We start from the raw sequence: 16,236 nt of genomic DNA on the forward strand, positions 1-16,236 counted from the left end.
ATATTTTCATCAGATTCCTGATCATTACTTTAATGCTTTTGTGTTTAACCTAGGAATTCCTTTTCCAAAATGCTTTGCTGGCAAAATAAATGCCAGTAGGAAATGATAGGATAGTTTAAAGAAATGTCTTTCCACAGACCATATTGCTGATTGCTGTTATGTTATCCTGATATGGCAGGGCACCAAATCTTAAGAGAGAAGAGTTTTAATTAAGTGTGAGAGAGCACTTACTGCCTGCTAAATACAAACCTAACAGAAAGTTTTGTCATTTCAACTGGGGCCATGTTTCCAGTGCAGAGAGACACTTTTAAGCCAATGCAGTTTCCTTAATAAGCAATTGAAACTTGTTCAGGTGCAATGATGAGAGCAAATGTCATGAAAAAGATTTTCGGGGAAGAGCCAAGCAGTCCCCTGCTTCTGATCAGTAATTCAGAGTTTATCACACAAACAGAAACATAATCACCATACTGCTGAATGAGTGATGTGTCAGTGCATAACTTCACTTCCCATTCAGTAGTCGAGGAGAGCACACAGACCTCAGCCAAGGCTCTTGGTAGGCACTGTACAGCCTCCCAGGTACATCCAGTCACTGCTACAGTGTGCTTCATTTTTTTTCCCTCTGCAGATAGCTTTTCTGAGCATACCAATTTCCATGTTTTACTTTCATTTTTAAATGAAAATCATACTCTATAGCTTTGGTATGGATTTTTTAATGCATCACAGAAAGTGGAAATGTGTTTGAATGCCTTTCACTCAGTTAGTTACTGCAGAATCACCAGTTGCCCTTCCCTCTTTGTCTGCAGTGACAGGGAAGCTGTAGCAATAGGATGATGAACAGCTCTCTACGTTATGTATGTGCACACAGGTGCAGCAGCAGCCCACGCAAGCAGCGCTTACTGCCTAGCAAGCAGTTACTCACTTTTAAAACAATGTTATGACATTATAGAGAAACACACGAAAAGGCTAATTGCTCAGTGGCCAGTGCAATTTTGCATGTGAATGTTACCAAACATCCACACACAAGTTATGCTGTCTCATAACAAGAGGGTAATAAGCATAGTTTCATCTGTTACAATGAAGGCTAGAATAGTTATGTCACTGGTGCATCAAGTCCTACATTTTAACTGTGGTATAATTGTGATGTTAAATAACAATGACCTTGTAAGTGATATCACAGATGTTATCATTAGGAACAGGATTTATAATAGTATAACTCTATTGTGACATGATAAAACATTATTTTTTCTTACAAGGAAGAAATATAAATGTAGAAGGCTGTCCTGATGAATTATTCCATTTGAGGGCTCACCATGTTCTGCTCAGAACTTACTGTAAACTGCCAGTCTTTGGACTTTGTGCATACTTTGCTTTGACTGTTTGAAACATGTAAAAGCAAATGCAGCATAAACTTTAAGCTACAATCTACAATAGAGTCAACTTCCTCTAACTATGCATTGAGACCATGAAACTCGTTCCAGTATGATGGATGTTTCTCTCAATTCCTGTTAAATTTTGTCCCTTTTATTATGACATGGATTTGATGGATAGACCACTTGGTGGATAAGGAATGGGCTGAATGGTCACACTCAGAGTTGCAGTCAATGACTCAATGTCCAAGTGGAGAGCAGTGATGAGTGGTGTTCCTCAGGGATCTATACTGAGACCAATGGTATTTAACATCTTTGTTAGCAACACAGACAGTGGGATTGAGTTCACCCTCAGCAAGTTTGTTGGTGACACCAAGCTGTGTGGTGCAAACGACACACTGGGGGGAAGGGATGTCATCCAGAGGGACCTTGACAGGCTTGAGAGGCTGGCCAGTGCAAAACTTATGAAGTTCAACAAGGCCAAGTGCAAGGTCCTGCACATGGGTCGGGGCAATCCCAAGCACAAATACAGGATGGGTGATGAGTGGATTGGGAGCAGCCCTATGGAGAAGGAGTTGGGGTTACCAGTGGATCGAAAACTGACTATGAGACAGCAATGTGCACTTACAGCCCAGAAAGACAATCGTATCCCAGGCTGTATCAAGAGAAGTGTGGCCAGCAGGTTGAGGGAGGTGATTCTCCCCCTCTACTCTGCTCTCATGAGATCCCACCTGGAGTACTGCATCCACCTCTGATGCCCGCAACATAAGAAAGACATGGACCTGCTTGAGTAGGTCCAAAGGAGGCCGATGAAGATGACCAGGGGACTAGAGCACCTCCATTGTGGGGACAGGCAGAGAGAGTTGGGGTTGTTCAGCCTGGAGAAGAGAAGGCTCTGGGGAGAGCCTTCCAGTACCTTCCAGGGAGCCTACAGAAAAGATGGGGAGGGACTCTTTATTAGGAGTGTAGTGATCGGATGAGGGGTAATGATTTTAAACTGAAAGAAAGTAGATTTAGATGAGATATGAGGAAGAAATTCTTTACTGTGAGGGTGGTGAGACACTGGAACAGGTTGCCCAGGGAGGTTGTCAATGCCCCCTCCCTGGCAGTGTTCAAGGCCGGATTGGACAGGGCTTTGAGCAACCTGGTCTAGTGGAAGGTGTTCCTGCCCGTGGCGGATGGGTTGGAACTAGATGATATTTAAAGGTCCCTTCCATTCCAAACCATTCTATGATTCTATGACTATATTGGGGAAGAGGAAAAGTAGAATGTAATGTGTTTCACACCATAAACTTTATGAATGCTGGAATTTAAAAGTTTGAGGACAGAACTGGTTGGAACTTCAGGAATGTGATCTGATATGCTCTGTCTGCTGAGCTCACCGCTGTCGTTTTTTGAGCTGAGAGGGAAACAGCACCATGCAGCTGTTCACTCACCTCTTCCCCCTCAAGAATGGGAAGGAGAAGATAAAGCAAAAGACTCAGGAATCGAAAGAACAATAGGGAAGGATGATTAACCCATTACGGTCATGGGCAAAAGACAGACTTGTCAGGGGAAGAAAAAATATTATTACTTTAATTCAAACACTAACAACAACTCTTAACAGAGAGAGTGGAACAGTGAGAAGCATTACCACATCTTAAAAACACCTCCTCCACCCCTCCCTTCCTCCTGGGCTCAGTTTTGTTTCTGATGTCTCTACCTCCTCCCTGCCATTGGTACAGTGAGCAGGGAATGGTGGGGTTACAGTACTCCTCGGGGGGGGGGGGGGGGCATGGATGGGGTGTGGGCAGAAACTCCTCGCATTCTTCTCCTGCTCCATCATCATGGGGTCCCTCTCACAGGACACAGTCCTCCGTGAGCTTTCCCTGGTGTGAGTCCTTCCCACAGAATGCAACTCTTCCCAAGATGCTCCAGTGTGCATCCCCTGCCTTGTGTTGCAGTCTTCCCAGTGCCAAACTACAACAGCATGGGTTTCTCCTTCCTTCGGTGTCCTGGCCTCCTTCAGGAACAGCCACCTGCTCTGGTGTGGGGTCCTCCACAGGTCTCAGGCATATCTCTGCTCCACCATGGATCTCCATGGTGTCAAGGAGATGGCCCTGCTATCTCATCACAGGATATAGGGGGAGTCTCTACTCCAGCGTACCTCCCCTCTCTTCCTCCTCCTTCCTTCCACTGACCTCAGTGTTCACATAAGTGTCCTGTTGGCAACTCCTCCTCACAACTCCCACTTCTCCTCCCAGGTTCCCCTTCTTAAATTCATTATTGCAGAGGCACAGCAACCATTGCTACCTGGCTCAGTCTTGGCGAACTTGCAGCTGGGGGAGCTGGGGGAGCTTCTCATAGGGGGCCCGCTACCAAAAACTCCACCACCCAAACCCAGCACAACTACCAATAACAGAAACAGCATCCCTTTTTTGTAACAAATCAGTTCTGAAAAAAATGAAACCACAGTATAGTTCTTTTCTGATATATTCATAGAAAACCTCACTGAATTTTCATTGTGATATGTGTGTTTGCATCCACTTCTTCGATGGGTTATTGGAAACAACCATCATTACCATACTGCAGAAGTTAAAGCACAGCTTCGTATAATAAAAAAGCACAATGGGTAATGACCAACAACATTGCCCACTAATCACATTAACACACAAAGCCCTTTGTCTCACCTATCAGGCACTCCTTTGGAAAAGCTCAAAACACAAGTTCTGATTTAATGTAGTCCAGAAGCTGGATACAGCAGTGCTGAGACCTGACTGACTTCTTATTCATCAAATGTCAAGATCCTGTGGCTACAGAGATTCAAGTGAAAGTTTGCAGTCTGTGGAGATTTCACATGCTGTGATCCAAAGACCGGGGTGCTGGGTAGTTAATAACAAGTGCTGACACCTGACATTAATTGATCTGGATCCATGTTGGTTTTTATAGGAAGCATTGGTTGGAATAAGCACTGGTTGGGCATAAGCAATCCAGAAAATTCCTGGAATGCGTTGCTGATAACTTCCTCCTCCATTGATAGAGGAGCCAATGAGGAGAGGTTGGATCTTGTTCTCACCAACAAGAAGGGGCTGGTGTGGAGTCTGAAGCTCAAGGGCAGGCTTGGCTGCCATGACCATGAAAGGGCAGAGTTTAAGATCCTTAGGGCAGTGAGGAAGGCGCACAGCAAGATTGCTACCCTGGACTTCAGGAGAGAAAATTTTCGCCTCTTCAGGGATCTGCTTGGTAGAGTAGCATGGGCTAAAGCCCTGGAGGAAAGAGGGACCTAAGAAAGGTGGTTGATACTCAAGGATCACCTCCTCCAAGCTCAGGAGTGATGCATCCTGACAAAGAGGAAGACAGGTAAGGAGGCAAGGAGGCTTGGGAGGGATGAACAAGGAGCTCCAGGACAAAGTCAGACACAAAAAGGAACCTACAGAGGGTGAAAGCAAGGACAACTAACCAGGGAGGAATACAGAGAAATTGTCCGAGCAGCCAGGGATCAGGTTAGGAAGGCTAAAATCCTGATAGAATTAAATCTGACCAGTAAATTTTGGCAGATTCAGAAAGATTAGCAAACTATTCATTACCTGGAATGTATTAGCGAGAATCATAAACAACTGAGTGTATGGACAATGCAGAGAATTCAGATTTTTCCAGAGATCTAGGAGAGCTACACAAGCCCCAGGTAAGAGTAAATTTTTATGCACTGGAGAAATCTGAGAGTGTTGAAATTGAAACCATTTATGATATAGGATCAGAGAATAAAGAAAATATGGTTAAAAAGAGGTATAGAATATTCTGCCAATATTCTTAAATATTAAGAAGAGAGAAAAAATTGCTTTTGGTATAAAAATACTAATTTCAGTGTGTCATTTATCTAACAAATACCTCTCTGCTATGCAAATTCCAGCAGAGCATGGAAAATAAGAAATTTGAGCTGGACCTCAGATGGTGCAGAACCTTTCTTGACATCTATACAGTGTAAAAGCTTTTCTTTAGTAAATGGCTCCACATTAAGAAGGCATATGTATCATGTTTAAGTAATGTTTCAGTAATGGAAGTAGAGTAAGCAGCAAGTAGATTTAATGGAATGAAATTAATCGATGGAAAATTTGGTCTGGTTGCAAGAGAAAATTCCCCCTGAGAGATTAACTTATAACTATTGCTCAGTAGTACTAATTTCATCTTTTTGTCTCTACAAATTAGCTTTAATAGTTATGCTTCTTGAGGAACAAACCAAATTGGTTAAACCACTAGAAAATCTATCCCACTAAACTATGAAAGGTTGTTAGAAAATTTTCAAGAAGTTCTAGATTTTTTCAGCATGCTGTATATAATTGAATAAAACATGCCTGAAATTTCGCTGAAGTTATCAGCAAACTTTGTTACTTTACTGTGATATATGTAATTGTGAGCTTCAAACAAGTTCTGTCAAAGAACACTGGGCCTTGGAGCAAAAAAACAATAACACTGGCCTTCGTGTTGATCTATTAATTATTTTTTTCTTCCAAAAGAACATGAAAAGTCTTCAATAACATTGGGTAAAAGAACATATAATATTTAAAATAAGAAAAGGCTTAAATATATAAAAATCAAAATAAAAGGATACCTGAGTAAAAGTATTGATCCAAACTACTAGCTTTCATGACATAATTATGTATTTCAGTGTAGTATCTAATTTGTATGCTGCTGTATGTTCTTCTCATGTCAAACCAGAAAAAATAAGCTTAAAAATATTCATGCAACTGCCTTCCAGTAGGGAAAATGCAATTATACATGTGTCTGCAACCTCTATCTATAAGGAATAGCAGGAGTGATTTGATTTTAAATTCACTCAACCTTGACTAAAATGCATAAAGATCTCCCTTTTTACAGTGATGTGTGCCCACATTGGCTAAAATTCAGCCCAAGGAAAACCTTAAAATATTATTGTGAGAAAGAAGTGGAGGTTCTGACCACTGAAAACGGGAGATACAATATCTTAAAACAAAATCTCATAAGGAAAGAGGAATTATAAATGACCTGAAAGTGTAACGTCCTCAGATAAAAAGCAAGTGCTTCATAACTGTAGCTGAAATGTCCATGCTGCACTCTACCTGCTCTGATAAATGACAGACTCAGCACATGCCTTTCCAATATCTGGATAAAACATTAAAACAGGAAGGGCCTGTGAGAATTCTGAAAGTATTTTTTTATTTTATTTTTTGAAGTAGTAAATTTTTAATTAATTTAGTTACCTGCAGAGGAAGCAAGATTCAGTTTGGGGGTTGGGAGGGGGGCGGTTATGAACAAAGAAATATTCTTGGTCTGCCATAAAGAACATGTATTACTATTTCAGGCATATTGTGAAACCGTCCTTTCTCTTGGGCAATAAAGGAGGCAGAATTTTTCTTAAGGAAAGAGGCTGGGGCTGAGGATAGAGTTTTGTCCTAAAATGTCCAGGCTGATTGTTTACCAAGACATGGAGTTGGTATGCAAATATATATAGATATATACATGCCTATTGGTATGGACTAAGGGTAAGAAGTTTCAGGAGCAGACCTACAGGACAAATTAACTGGCACTTTAATGAAAGAGTACTGCTTCTCCATAGGTCAGCTGAGAAACCACTGGGATTCCTATAGCTGATAAAAGAGACCAAGAGAACAGTAGCTCAGGTCTAAATTACTGTGGAGTCATGCCACATGTTTTATCTGTAGCACAAAACTAGGAGATATCTCAGAGACATGGCTTTCTACAAACAGTTCATTAGGACAGGGCTTTTTGTCCTCCCTTTTCCCTGAATGTCAAGCAGAGGAATTAATTATTAGAAAACCTTAAGTTAAATTATTATTTCTGCAGAAGAAACTGAGGGAAAAGTAAGCTCAATGCACCACAGAATCTTTGTTGTGTGTGCTTCAGATGAAAGCTTTAACTCTTATGAATTGTGAGGGGTTATGCTAATTAATTTGAAGAAAAGGTCAAAGCCATGCTAATAACTGAATTGAACTTGTGCCTCCATCTAACGGTCACTGAAAGGGAATATGGTTATACACAGTTTTAATGTAGGGACTATCAGCTTCATTGTGGCTTTGCCTCTCTTCAGCAGTGTTTCTGCAAGGGCGGCAGTTTGCAGACCGGCAAGTGTCTGAGAAGAGTTTTGCAAATTGAAAATCAGAATAACTGAGGAACACCTCTGCTGGGAAATCACATCAGAATGTTGTTTTATATAGTCATGTCATTGCCACAATATTTATTCCACTACGTTCATAAAAATTCCTGTCCTTAAAACATGCAATGTGATGTGTCCTCTGCACATATTCTCCCGGGTCTGCACATTTGGGAACCTGCAGCATTCTAAACCGTCTAAATTTTAGCTAGATAAATATAAGCTTTCTTGCCATGGAAAACTTGGGGGAAAGGGAGGGGGACAGCTACTGTTGTATGAAAAAGCAATTTCCTTTGCCAGTAATCTTTTGAACTTCCATTCCTATTATTTGTGATGCCTGTGTTTGAATAAGGTCTTTATCTTTCTCACTGCAGTTCTCACATAGATGGAATTATTTATTTTCCTATAAAAGTGCCTGTTTTCACCAACAGTATCTATAATTCAGCCTAAAATTCTTTGCTGGGTTAGTTTTGTTAAAAACCCAGGAAACTAGGTGCTCCTTCAAGTGTGGAAAGGCAGAAGCAAATATTTCAAAAAACAGCTGGTCCCTTTGTCAGAGCAGTAAAATGTTTTTCAACTTTCAACTACGAGTAAATGGACCCCAGAGAGACCTATTAGGAAAGGATTCCACACAATAAGCCCATAGGCTTCTCCTGGCTTGGACTGAATGCAAATAACCGTACCTAGTGTCAAGGGCATGCAGATAAATGAGAACTTGCATGGACAGAAGGATTCCCAGACTTTGGAGATGCAAGCAGGACTAGAATAACCAGGCACTGCTAATTTGGTGCCATTCAGTGTAGGTGCCCCTCCCTCTGTGCCTGGTTTTAGAGGTGCTGCACCATGGGTGGTTTGTCTCCCATCCATGCCTCCCACCTTTCTTCTGCCCAACAGCTCACTGGGGCATGGAACAATCACTCTCAATGGCCAGAAACCCAGTGGTCAGAGGTCTGTGCCAGGGACTGTTGTGGAGCCACTGCTCCTGGCTAGGCACATCTCCACTTTGCCTTCAGTGATGCCCTAAAAAACACCTTGTCCTTTCCTTTCTGTAGGTTATGAGGCAGACACTGTCAGAATATCTCCCCTAACCTTCACTTCCATGCCCTAGAAAAAGAGATAATAGGAAGACAAAGGGCCTTATTGCTTATTTTCTTTTAAGGGAGTATGAAAATCCTGGGGAGTGACCTCTGTACAGGGATCAGGAAGAATAAAGCTGTGTGAACTTGATAGTTTGATGCTAATCTTAATACAGCTGCGAGGAGGGAGAAGAGAGAATATAGGAAAAGGCAGAGGGGGAGAAAACAAAAGCGATATAAGACAGAGATTTAAAAAAAAAAAATCAATATAAGGAAAAAGGCAGTACACCAAAAAATAAAAGATAAATAAATTAATCTCACTCAAAAAAACCCCCAAAACATATTGAAAAGGTGGAATAAAGAATCTACTTTGACTATATTATGGAAAGAATGCAAAGCTGAGCAGGACAGGAAAAACACTTCAATACAAGACTGCGTACCATAAAAATAAAATTGTTGAAGTTCTCCTATCTGCCATGCCACATGGGTGATGGATTAAGCACTGCATGCACTTTCAGATATTTCACTGCTGGTATTTGACTCATTCACAGGCCGAATTTTACTTGGAAGATACCACTGTATTGAACATTGATAGAGAAAACCCAACAGTTCTCTACAGAGAGCAAGTCAGATAGTACACACAAAACTATCTGAGGTCTGTCTTCTTCCTCCAAAGTGAGAGGATATTGTGCTCTTGTGACTCTGAGCTAAATACAGTTTGGGGATAACTGATAGTCTCTCAGGTGTTTGCACTCACTTATGTAATAACTCCTGCCAAGCCTCTGGCTTCAGAAAATACACTTAAACAAAACAAGAAAATCCTAAGGACTTTTGAGTTTTAAAATTATATTTCCCAAACTTAACATCTGATCATTACTCATATTAAGAGCATACAGATCTCTGAAGACATGAAATTAAGGTGCGAGAGCATTTCAAAGCAGTATTAATAAGGGTCGAGAAACAAGTCCTTAAAATGTAAAGTCAAAAGTTCATAAAAGATACAGATAAGGTGTGCAATATTTAGTTTCCTACAAATCTACAAATAGTGGCAGTAGACTTGTGAATATGTTAGTAACTGAACAGTAACTTTTCTGATTCTGTAACTGACCTCCAATTCCTGGTCTGATAATTGTGTATTAGATGTTCCTAATCCTAGCTAGATATACTTTCCCACCAAACAAAAACAATAACCTCTCTTGTTGTGTGCTCTCACCAAATGACAAAAGCAGTATGGTCTAGAATATTTGTCAGAGTTTAAAAAGGAAAATTGAGATGCTTGATTGAGCTTAATTTAAAATTCTGGCACATAAAATAATCTGGGATGAATCCTATAACTTTTAGTCATAAGTATCTATTTTGCAGTTGAAAAATTTAACAATATAATTTACCAGTAAGTTATTGCTGATTTCTCACTAAGTTTTGATAGAGTGAATGTTAACCTAGGGCTGCAGTTGGTTTATTCCTCCTCTGTTTAGATCTGTAAATACTGATGGAGGTCAACTGGAATGTCAGAAACAAAGCTCCAGCTAAAACCTAAATTCAGAGGACAATACTCCAGTTACTCTATAAGAGTTCTTTGTTTTGAAGCCAATAAATTGTGAACGAGTAAGGGTTTATGGCTCAGTGAAAAACCTGGTAATCTTCAACTGCAGTGAATTTAGATAATGAACATGAGGTTGAGGGTCAGGATACCAGTACTATGCAACCCTTCTCCTGAGTGACAGAAAAACTTGATTCACTGGCTTAAAGCTGTCAAGAAGAAAGTGATGAATCTAGGCTTATGTCCAATACCTCCTTAATACTCAAAGTGGAGTAGGAAAGTTGCATTTGTTGTCACTTGAGGAATTTCCTGCCTTTGTGGGAGGCTGTTGCCTTGTGAAGAAGCCCTACTCCATGCAATGGCAGACAAAAAAAAGAGGTAGAAGCCAGGGAAATATTTGAAAGGACAGTAGCATGTGAAGAAAAGTTCAGGCAGCTCTTCTTTCAATTTGTCCCATATGGAAAGGAAAAAGAGTACGTAATTGTTGTAAATATGCTGTTAACATCAAGCATAAGCCACTAGCAGATTCAAGCACTTAGGTCCAGCCTAATTGTGCATGAGCTCCTTAATTCCAAAATAGATGGGGCCAGATTGTTTACTAGGCTGCTCTCTGAAGTCCATTTCCACACTAGATTTTTCTTGACTCTTAAAAGGTCTGTTTCCTAGGCTAGTCCAGTAGTACATCATTCCTGACACCAGGACTAGATCCAAGACGGATGGTATATATGTAGGATTGAGTTGCCAAATTTACACACCTGACAACTTTCTGTTGGTCACGCATCCTCAGACAGGCATTTTGTGACACAAGAATTTCCTGAGCACCAGCAAATTCTGTTGTCAGGCATGCACAGAAGCATCCCAGTCTAGGGACAGCTGAGATTGGCCAGGTCCAGAATGTAGCCAACACTTGCTTTTGTTGCCTTGATTTAGCAGGCAATTTTGGGGGATGCCTGCAGACCTATGATCCCCACAAAATCCAGGTCCTTCAATAATTTTTTTTCTACTTCCTGGGTGAGTGCTCTAATCACTAGTTACATTATCTTTTCTAAGTTACCTTGCTCATGACTAGAAGGAAATCTGCAGGCACCAATAATTAGGAAATGATTCTGGACTGCAGGAAATACTGTCTGATGCCTTACCAGAGAGATCAAAGCTAAGATACATACACAGGGTCTGTATCTTCTACCAGGTAGTATGTTCATTATGCCTGCTTGCAACATCTGAAAACGCATCATGGCAGTGCCTAACTTGTGACTATGCATGTCCTTTTTCTCTTCTGGCTGCATGTCCCTTTATTGTTCAATACATAAAGCTGCTTCTCTGGGCCATTAATGATATGGGAAACTGTGAAACTATGAATATAATGCATCAAGGCCTTAATTGCTGAGTGAATAAGAAGGGCAAGGCTTTGATGGACATACTAGAGGAAGGATGAAATCTAAATACTCCCTTTTCCATGACAACAATATATTCCTTTATAATCAGATCATGTCTTAGGAGTTATGTTCAACAGTTGTGCTATTCTGCTCTCTGGAGAGGAGCCCAGTGGTAGTTCCTCTACAAAAGCTCGTAGCCAGGGACAGCACTTGATGCAACTAACTTAATCATACTCCAGTGTTTTATGCTCAACACAGGACTGAATGTCAGAAGAAATCACTGTTAACCAATCTTACTTTGAGCCTGCCATGAAGATGTTAAGACACAGGTCTTGAAGTCCAAATACATCTTATTCCACAAAAAACCCTGTTCTGCCATGATTACTCTAGTAAACAGCAATTACTTTCTTTCAGAATCACAGAATCCTCTAGGTTGGAAAAGACCTTGAAGATCATCCAGTCCAACCATCAACCCAACATTGACAGTTCCCAACTACACCATATCCCTCAGCGCTGTCGACCCTACTCTTAAACACCTCCAGGGATGGGGACTCCTCCACCACCTCCCTGGGCAGCCCATTCCAACGGCTAACAACCCATTCTGTAATGAAAGCGGAAATTTCCTGATCTTTAATGATATTTTTTTAAATTATGAAAAGATGTCTAGTAATTTTATTTGGGGGAGGGGAATTAATTTTTTGTTGTTCTGTTCTTAGCCAATGAAAGCTTCAAGGTAAGAAAAGCAACATTATCTGGGAATTTCTGGCTTTCTTCAAATGTCCATAATTACCATCAGGTTTATCATTCTGAGTCTTAGTTTCCAGATAAATGTTGTCAGATTTATAAAACCTGTATGGGGAAAGGATTTGGAGACTCAACAGCTCTGCACACCAGAACAGATCACTCACCTATCAGGAGCTGGGCTCACACAAATGCATTTGTGTAACCAACAGAAACAAGGCTCCTGGAAAGCATCCATCCTGTTATTCATCTCCTGCACATGGGATCCACACCTTGACACCAGAGAGTCATGCAAAAGGATGAATTCAGATTGATGAGGGTTCAGCCAGGAAAAAAAATGTTGATTCCTTGTGTTATTCAAAAGAGTGACTGAACTACAACAACATTTTCACACCAACTTCATCCATACTACACTTTCACCTTATGTTTTCTTCTAAATATTATCAGGTACACCATAGTCCCCCTGAGGTTTCACTGGACTTTTAACAAAATTCTTGTCTGTGCATCACTGTAAATGAAGGAAGAAAAGACTGAATACACACAGGTGTGTAAGCACTCGGCTATCACCTTCAGTCTGAGATACTTCTTCTTAATCACATACTTATTTTGTACAAAGTGAAACAGAGTTAGAGATTATGGAAGACCAATTTTTTCAGTCTGAACATCAGAGGGGATGATTGTCTACCCATCCTACCATGACTCCATCACAGACATCAGTTTAAGAGCCTGAAGACACAGCAGTTCATGAAAGCCAGGCTGGTGCTTGTTCACTGCAGTGACCACACCAGAATTACCCACATGGTCCTGGGCGTTTAGAAGGAAGTTGTTATGGGTTAGTCCCCTCAGACCCTATATGATCCCAGAGACCTTCATCTCAATAAAAAGTCAGTTACGGCCTATATGGACTGAGACAATTTTAAAGTTTGAATTGTGTTCAAAACTGAGTTGTAATACAACATTCAACAGAGGAAACAATTTCATGTGGAGGCATGCATACAGGCTCTGAATACTTTTATCCACTGTTCATGTAACCAGATATTAATTAGCAAGCCCAAAACAGAAGATGACATCTGGTTTAGCAAAGAGATATTTTTATCTCAAAGAGGAAAAATGTTTATTCTGCTTGAGGAAATTCCAGATTATCACCACGTAAAGAGGAAATAAAATTTCCTGAAAGAATGATGAAATCTATCCAGAACTGACAAAGGACTTCAAGGGGGACATTAACCAACAAGATCAACTAGTATGGAGTCCTCACTAATGAATGTAATTTGAAACATGGGGCAAGTGCAAAAAAAAAAAAAAGTTTCTAACACCCATCTAGGGTCAACTGAGCAAGAAGATAGAGAGACACCTTTCCGATTTAGTCTTACTATAAGTAGATTAATGCAGGTTTTTCTTCCATTTCTTCATCTGTGTCTTTTCTAAACATTCATGACTGTTGTGTATTTTGAGTGGTGTAAAATGTTGAACTTGGCTTGAGCAAGGAGGGATTCTGAGATAGCTGGATAATGCCAAGGCACCTTGCCACTAGGAATATTGCTGGTGGTGCAACTCTATAAAGCTGGTTCCAGGATTCACAACTTCCCTTAATGGTACACAAAAGGTATCAGAGGAGCATCTGTGAAAGCTGGCTAAGCTGAATGGAAAGCTAATATGGTTGGAGAGGAAGACTATTTTCCATTCCCTGGAATGGCTCAAGATATGAAGGAGGCAGCATACTTGAACCCCAGGGCCAATAATCTGTATGAAAACACTAAACAAGGCCAAGGCAGAGATACAGGCACTCACATGTAATGATCCAAACTGTTGAAATTATTTTTGTCACAGCCTGGGCCCAGGCCAGGCATCCAGACAAAGTCTGGGCACTATCCAGAGGGAGCCCAAGGCCAGACTTGTGCCTGACACATTTAAGGGTATCGATGTAGCCTGATCCAGCAGGTTTAAACTCTTGCTGCAAGTCATCTGGATGAGCCTTTCATTCTAGAGATGAGTTGTTTCTGTCTCTCTGAGAATTTAGAAATAGCTACTCTGAGTAGACACAAATGAGCAATGTCCTGAAATGCAAGACGTATCGACTGCTTTCTATTCTTCTGCCAGGTTTAACCAATGGATTCCTGAGAACACATTCTGACCATGTAAATCCAGTAAAATATTTTAAGCTGCTTACAGCATCACAACTTTAACAAGCAGCTAGGACTCCTTTTGGGTTTTCTCTCAGTAGGATTATAAAAACTGTTTTTTAAAATATTACTATCTAAACTTGAATTGCTTTCAAAAATCCCAAACCTGAATTATTCTAGACAACCAGCAATCATCTGCCTGGACTCCTTACAAAATACAGTCCACATGGGCTCCATTATCTCTGCGCACACTGGAGAGAGCAAAGCTTCCCTTGAACTTCCACAACATACAGTTTTGCTTCAAAAAAACCAGAATTGTTTGACCTTTTTTTGTGTACCCGTTTAAGTATGTTTTCTGTGATGACACTGTACAGCTGGCAAATTGGTAGCATCAGGTGACCTGCTCTTAGTATGGATTTGGATCCACATGACTGTACCTTGGATCAAACAAAATCTCACGGTTAGGGTTAGTTCTCGCTATTTAAGAAAAATATGTAATTTTGGGTTGATTACTGTAATTTAATTCTATGGGTAATGGAGGATGAGGTTATTATGGATTATCACAGCTCTTTCACAACAGTTACAGCACAAATACTTTTTCTTCCCTTTTGTTGAAATAGTGTTTTGCTGACTCCAAAGACAGGCTTATTTTAAATTTGCTGGTATCTGTAACAACTGTAATTTGTAGTATTTGATGCACATGGATGGTGTTCACAGCTGTTTTAAAGAAGTGATATAGAAACATTCTCTACTACTTGCTCTCAATAAAACCTATATTACCACACTCCTGTAACACTCTCATTCCCATGTGTCATCTCTAATTAGTCAAAATGAGCATTGGCTGTGGCCCACACAGAGTTAATGTAAAAGTATGCTGAAGCTTCTCCAACATTTAGAAATCTTCTTGCTTTCCCTATTATAATATCACTTCTCTTTTTAAAAGCTCTGATGTCAGCTTTTAGTTCAGCAGATAAGAACTGAACTGCTGATTTCTTCAAGAGAAGTGAGCATTAATTTTGACTTCATAAGGAACAGCTCTTTGGCTAGTTTAAAAAATGCTGTGCAAGTAGCAGAGGATCTTCATCTACAGTCTCAAAAATCTATCAGGCACTTTCTTGTGTGATTACCAGGAAACTTCTCTGGCTGATCTTAGTACTGCCTGAATAAGGACAATGCTGAAGAGGAAACAGCTGAAAGTGATAGGAAGTCAGGATTGCTGTCAGCTGAAACAGAAACGTCGTTACACCAGCTCATTTTTCTTAACGTGCAATAAAGGCTGGCTTTACCATGAGCTAATAATGGCTGTCATTTATTTTCATCATTCGTATATTGGAGCAGTGAAAGAGATCTAAAAATGTACTGTAGTCAAACAGCGTATGTCCACAAAGGTGGGATGGTCAGTGTCACCTGTTTGTCTGACAAGAAAAGATACCATTACCTAAAGTAAGTAATCTGTTTACAAAGCATTAAGATTGACACTGGCTGGTAGGATGCTGCAAAAACAATATTATGGGATTAAAAAGAAGCTGAGTTAACCAAAACTTCACATGACACAGAAAGCAGTTTTATAAGTCAGTTTTTAGGACAGAGGAGTACAGAGCCCCGTTTGTGGTTTTATACTTACGAGCTATCCGAAACCATAGTTTTCTGAAACAAAAGTTCTGGTGGCCATACCGGCTTAAGAAACTTCTCCTTCTGTTTCTGGCTACTAATTCTTGCTTTTTCACCAGACTATTTCTTGGGTTTTAGACAGTTGCAATTTTTAGCCAGTTCAATGATCCATTTTAGCCCGGTCCTAAAAGCAATGGTGCTTGACAGGAATATCATGCTACTGTGGAGGGGCCAGTGTGAGCAGACTGGCTGGGTGAAGAGATGGAAAGAAGTCC

This window comes from Athene noctua, chromosome 1 (assembly GCF_965140245.1).
Source record: "Athene noctua chromosome 1, bAthNoc1.hap1.1, whole genome shotgun sequence".
Classification (NCBI taxonomy): Eukaryota; Metazoa; Chordata; class Aves; order Strigiformes; family Strigidae; genus Athene; species Athene noctua.